General features: G+C 55.2%; 1 long non-coding RNA gene across 1 annotated transcript; it reads right to left on the bottom strand.

Annotated features, from left to right (window-relative positions):
* Positions 1-549: 549 nt before the first annotated feature.
* On the bottom strand, positions 550-5,942 carry LOC131382455 (uncharacterized). The gene is made up of 3 exons (XR_009211959.1): positions 5,685-5,942; positions 1,114-1,235; positions 550-852 (listed from the first exon to the last, which is right to left on the bottom strand). It is a non-coding gene; the product is annotated as an uncharacterized LOC131382455 (long non-coding RNA).
* Positions 5,943-6,563: the final 621 nt, after the last annotated feature.

Raw genomic sequence — 6,563 nt, 5'->3', positions numbered from 1 at the left:
GGGGAAGAGAAGAGATGGGGAATAGAAAATTAAAATCATGAAAATAGCCCCAGAAAGCCTCCTGATGTCTGCCGGGAGTCCGTAGCATGGGAGGGAGGGAGGGAGGGAGGGAGGGAGGGAGGGAGGGAGGAAGGAAAAGTGTGCAGGTGAGACTCATCTGAAGGACAGAAAAGAAAACCCCAGAAGACCGGCAGCCGTGGTCAGCAGAAGGTAGCAGTGCTGGCTACACAGGAGGGTCCTGGGGCTGGAGGGAGGCCCTCGGAGACAAAGCAGGCAGGAAGCCGTGTTCATATGAAATCCAGTGAGGCGGCTGACAGCGAGTAGGGAAGAAAAATCATCATAAATGATGGTTTTTATTAAAAAATATCACCAGGAAAATGTATGCTCATTCCAGAAGCCCAAAAAAGCCCAAAATGTAATAAGGGGGAAGAGAAGAGATGGGGAATAGAAAATTAAAATCATGAAAATAGCCCCAGAAAGCCTCCTGATGTCTGCCGGGAGTCCGTAGCATGGGAGGGAGGGAGGGAGGGAGGGAGGGAGGGAGGGAGGGAGGGAGGGTCGCTGCTGTGCCGAGTGATAAACATTGTTCTGCAGCTGAAATAGCAAGGGGCGCGGGACGGAGGAGGCTCAGATCATCCATCAGGCAGCAGTGATGGATCCTTCCTGCCATGACCAAGGCAGCCAGGCTGGCCCACAGACCAGGGGCCAGCGCCTGGGCACCCACGAGGGTGGGTGGGCTCTTGGTCTGGAGGCAGGGGGCTGCCTCTGGTGGCCCTGGCCGAGGGGGCTGCTCAGCTGGAGTCACACCACGGCGTCTGTCCGAAAAAGGCTCCCGGGCCCATGGAATGCAACCTTGGGATGAGAGAAGGGAAACTGAGGCCCAGACAGAAGACCACACCCACAGTCACACAGAAAGCCCGTATCCGCGTGGGGGCAGGGGCAGGTCTGCTGGGGCAGACGCTGCACCCAGGGCAGGTCCCATAGGGGCTTCTGCAGAGAGGAGGGGGTGTTACTGTCCGGGGTTCCCCCTCGCCATGCCTGTTCTTCCAGGGTTGGGGCTGGGGATCCGCCTAGGGCCTCTCACTCCTGCATGGCCCGGGAAAGTGTCCTCACCCCCTTGTTCCTGCCTGACTTGAGAAGGGCAGTAAGGGCTGGGTCTCGGCATGAAGCGGGGCCCCACCATGTCCACGGCTGACGCTGGAGCTCTGGGTGCCATTCCGGCTGGGGCAGGGGGTCTATTTGGGGAGAACAGCAGGGGGACAGGGTAGCACCCCAAATCCAGGCTCCTCGGGGGGCTTGGGGTTTTACAAAGCACATCACCTCCCTCCACCGTGGGAAGCTGTCCCCCTTTCACAGATGAGAAAACAGGCTGGGAGAGGGTTGGTGAGGCCACTCACAGGAGGACCAAAGAACGGAACCCAGGCTCGGGCAGGGCCATCCCCTGGCCCCTCCAGGAAGCTGGTGAAATCGGCTTCTTCTGACAGCCCTGCCGTGAGCCTGCCGTGTGGCCGGGGCTCTCGTACCAGGATCAACAGGAAAGGGCACAGAACCCTGACCTCATGGAACCGACATTTTATCAAATTAGGGAGGGAGAGGGGGAGGGAAGAACGGATTTCAGACAGTGAAGAAAGTCAACCATGGCAATGCAATGGAAACAGCTGGGGGGCGGGAGAAGGGGCAGCACTGCGCTTGAACCTGGGGTTCCGGAATGGCCTCTCCCAGGAGGGGTTTGAGCCGAGACCTGGGTGGTGAGGAGTGAGGCTGTGAGGAACCCCAGCCGAAGTACACCAAGTGCCAACACCCTGTGGCCGGGCAAGCTGGCTGGACAGATGGAAGGCCACATGTGGGGCAGGGGGCAGGCAGGGTGAGGGCTTGGGACCCCGGGGAACTGTTCTGAGCCAGGAAGGGCACCTGAGTGTGGGGAGGACAGAAGGGGCAGGGAGAGGACGGAGCTGGGAATCCTCTGTGGGGCCAAAGGGGGTGCAGGGAGGGCTCCCAGCTGTGTCTGATGACCTTAGTTAGGGGAAGACTGGGAAAGGTGTAGGTCTGGGTGGGGTTTATGGGCACCATCAGGAACTCGGCTGGGAGTGGAGGGGACCAGTGGGCAGGCGGGGCATGGAGGGGAGAGGTGGGCTGGGGGAGAAGGGCGAGGTGGTAGCCAGTTTGGAGAAGGGCCAGGGTAGCACAGCTGGGAAGAGAGGAGGTGGAGGGCAGGCGGGCCCGCTGAAGCTGTGGAGCGCACGTGCACAGGCCAGCACAGGCCTGGGGCAAGGCTGGGGGGACCAGGGAGCTCCGAGATGCAGGGGTGGGAGGCTGACCCAGTCGGGGGTGCAGCTCCCCACTGAGGGGGGCAGCCTGGGCCTGCTGGTGGTGGCTCCTGGCATCGTGGTGGCCTCCTGGCATCCTGAGGCTGCTGGGTGTGGGGGCTGGGGTTGGGGATGTGAGGAGCTGAGGGGTCCAGTTTGGGGCATTTGGCTTCCTAAACAGAGGTTATTGGGCAGATTTCCAGGCAAATGAGTTTTGCCTCTGAATTTGGTCAAAGGCTTTCCTGAGCCTTCAAAATGCCCAAGGACAGGGCTGGGGGATCCACCCCAGCAAGGGGCTGAGGGGTGGGCCACGCGGGGCTCAGAGAGGGCTGGAACGCACTGGCTCCGCTGCCACGTGCCACAGCGTCCTCTTCTGAGACACCGCAGGAAATGGGGCTTCCAACGCCAGTGGCTCCAAGGCAGGGCCTGTCTTTGCTGGAGTTACATTTTGGAAGAGGAATTTTGTATCATATGCAAATGATTCCCATCAGGAGAAGAAACCAAAGCCTCCTTCTACTTGGAGACACTAAGAGGCCCCTGGCTGATCACACCAGTAATTCCAGCACTTTGGGAGGCTGAGGCGGGCAGATCACTGCAGCCCAGGAGTTAGAGACCAGCCTGGACAACCCTTTCTCTACCCCAAAAATGCAAAACTCAGCTGGGTGTGGTGGCGCGCCTGTAGTCCCAACCCCTCAGGAGGCTGAAGAGAGAGGCTCGCTTGAGCCCTGGAGAGTGAGGTTGCAATGAGCGGTGACGGCACCACTGCACTGGAGACCCTGTCTCAGAAGAAAAAAAAGGAATCTCCTGGCTGAGAATCTGGAGCTTCCACCGGGCCCTGCTGGGTGCCAGACCCCTTCCTGGCCTCATCCATCTCACTGGATAAACTCCGGCCCAGGCGATGATGAGAGTGAAGCCATGGGGCCGGGGAGCCCGGGAGGAAGCTGAGCTGTGGCCCAGGCCAGGGCGTCATCCGTCTTGATCAGAGGCCTCCCGAGAACCAGGCCCCCCCTCACCCATGTACCAGTCCCCACCCCAGACCAGGGTGGCTCTGGACCCAGGACCCCCGGCTCCTCTCAGCTCCCGGCCCCCCTTCCCTACGACACCAAAGCCCTCACCATTTCTAACATTTCCCGAGGGTCAATTAAGATGTCTGGAGTTGATTAGACTCTGACACTGATGAAACCCAGAGGTAATTAGCAAAAGGAAAAAAAAAAAAAGTTTTGATTAGTCCTCAGCATAATTCTCTCCAATTATTCAAAGTTCATGCCTGCAGGGGGTGGAATATCTCCAGGAATATTTATTTATATCCCGATTTTTTCATCAACTTTGTGAGTCTGCTTAATCATCAGGCCCTGAACTTGTTAACTTGGAGAATTTGTCCGGGGCCGGGCTGGTCTGATGCTGAAGGGCTCAGCTGAGGGATACAGGGGCGCCTCTTGGATCCCCCAGAAGAAAGCCCGGGGACCCCACCGACATCCCCCAGCGAGGTCACAAAAGACAATACCATTCCAAACTGGGTGGCTGTCTTGGGACACCTGCTCTGGGCACCCACATAGCCTGTTCTGAGGATGCCAGGGCCCCAGGGAGTGACCCACAGATGGCACCAAACTGTCAGTCGAGCAGGTTCTCCATCTTGAATAAGGGTCCTTCAGTCCCCGTTGAGCTGCCCTGCACCGTGCTGAGGGGCAGACGAGGTCTCCCTGCCCAGCCCTGCACAGATGGAGGATTCCTGAGCAGAATCAAGAACTGTTGTTTTATGAAACTGAGTTTGGGAAGGTTTGTTAAATAGCAACAGATAATCCAAAGCACCGGATGTGGGGGATGGTGGCAGTGGCTCACACCTGTCATCCCAGCACTTTGGGAGGCCAAGGTGGGAGGATTGCTTGAGCCCAGGAGTTTGAGACCAGCCTGGGCAACATAGGGAGACCCTATCTTTACAAAAAATACGAAAATTAGCTGGGTGTACTGGCACCTGTAGTTCCAGCTACTGGGGAAGCTGAAGCGGGAGGATCTCTTGAGCCCAAGGGTGAGGCTGCAGTGAGCTAGAATTGGCCACTGCGCTCCTGCCTGGGCAACAGAATAAGGCCCTGTTTCTTAAAAATAAAATAAAAATGAGAAAACAAGGAAGCCTATGTGAAGAGACACCCACACATGGACACCAAGCCTGCCCGTGTCCCTCCCCAGCCCTGCCCATCACCCTCCCCCAGCCCACAGCCCCAGCGGCTTTGGGATGAGGCAAGACCAGGACTCTCTCTGGCTCCTTTATCCGCAGCCGGAGCGAGGCTGTTGCCTTCCTCTCCTCACTCAGAAACTCAGGGCTCAGGTTTTCAAAGCAGATGCTCAAAGCCCTGCCTCCTGCCTCCTCCCTCCCTCCTCTCAGCACTGTCAGGGCTGACGGGCCTGGCATCTCATGACTCTCTCTCTTCTCGGATTAAATTAGTCCAGCCCAGCGTGGGCTCCCTGGCAGGGCTCCCATCACACTTTAATGGTGAGATTATTAGCTGGGTGGTTCCGGGAGGAGAATTCACTCCCAGTTCTGCCCAATTAATGGTGCCCTAAGCCAGCTAAGAGGGAAGCTTAGAGACAGCCACCCCCGTAACTGAGAGGGAGGTTCAGTAGCAGGGTGTTGGCTCTGCTAGCGTGGAGGAAGGAATGGGAACACGCTGTCCACAGGCCAGGGCCTGGCTGCTGGGTCCAGCTTGGACTCTGACCTGGTGACCAATTCCTGCAAATACCCTGCCTCTCTCTTGGCCTCAGTTTCCCCACCTGCAAGCTGAATCCATTAAGTGGGATGAAAGCAACACAGGGAGGTATAAAAATAATGGCGCAGTTACTTAGTCCTTCCTGCCTGCCATGATGTGCCACAGAATTGACATCCACCAACTAAATTTATCCTCCCAGCTGGGCATGGGGGCTTATGCTTGTAGTCCCAGCACTTTGGGGGCCTGAGGCGGGAGGATTGCTTGAGCCCAAGAGACCCTTGAGACCAGCCTGGGCATTTTAGACAGGGTCTCGCTCTGTTGCCCAGACTGGAGGGCAGTGGCGTGACGTCGGCTCACCGCAACCTCTGCCTCCTAAGTTCAAGTGATCCTCCTGCCTCAGCCACCCAACAGCTGGGACTACACATGTGCACCTCACTCAGCACTAAATTTTTGTATTTTTTACAGAGATGGGGTTTCACCAGGTTATTTTCCTAGGCTGGTCTCAAACTTCTGGGCTCAAGTGATCCACCCATCTTGGCCTCCCAAAGTGCTGGGATTACAGGTGTGAGTCACCATGCCTGACCTTCTATCTTCAAATTCAAAAAATTAATAAATCCTCCCAACACTCCAGAGTGTTCTAGCCATATGCAAATAGAGCTGCCAAGTATGCTTATACCTGAGTCTCTGTGTGGACAGATGATTTCATCTCTCTTGGGTGAGTGCCTGGGAGTGGAGTGGCTGCTTCTTATGGTAGGTGCACATTTAACTCTCTAATAATTGCCAAACTTCCCCAGCATTGCTGCACCATCTTGCATTCTCAGCATCAGCACTCGGCATAGAGTTCCAGGTGCTCCATGTCCTCATCAACAGTTGCTGAGGTCGGTCTTCTTCATTTCAGCCACTCTAGTAGGTGTGAAGTGGTATGTCATTGTGGTTTTTTTTCATTCCTGAATGATTAATAATGTTCAGTGTCTTTTCATGTGCTTACATGTCTTTTTTTCCCCACTTAAACTGACTTATCTGAAAACCTGTGTATCTTCTTTAGAGAAGTGTCTGTTTAAATATTTGGCTCCATTTTATTTTATTTATTTTTTTGAGACAGGGTCATCCTCTATGACCAGGCTGGAGCGCAGTGGTGCAATCACAGCTCACTGCAGCCTCGAACCCCTGGGCTCAAGCGATCCTCCTGCCTCAGCCTCCTAAGCAGCTGGGACTATAGGCACATGCCACCATGCCCAGCTAATTTTTTGTATTTTTTGTAGAGATACGGTCTCACTATGTTGGCCAGGCTGGTCTCAAACTCCTGGGCTCAAGTGATCCTCCCACCTCAGCCTCCCAAAGTGCTGGAATTACAGGCATGAGCCACCTTGCCTGGCCCTATTTAACCCATTTTAAAAATTGGTTGTTAGTCTCTCATTATTAAGTTTAAAACATCTTTGTATTTTAAATACAAGTCCTTTGTCGGGTAAATGTTTTCAAATATTTTCTGTAGCTTGCATTTTCTTTATTATTATTATTTTTTTAATATATGGAGTCTCACTCTGACGCCCAGACT

The sequence above is a fragment of the Hylobates moloch genome, unplaced genomic scaffold (genome assembly GCF_009828535.3).
Source record: "Hylobates moloch isolate HMO894 unplaced genomic scaffold, HMol_V3 SCAFFOLD_24, whole genome shotgun sequence".
Classification (NCBI taxonomy): Eukaryota; Metazoa; Chordata; class Mammalia; order Primates; family Hylobatidae; genus Hylobates; species Hylobates moloch.
The sequence above is the reverse complement of the archived record's forward strand: the minus strand, read 5'-3'. Positions and strand labels throughout refer to the sequence as shown.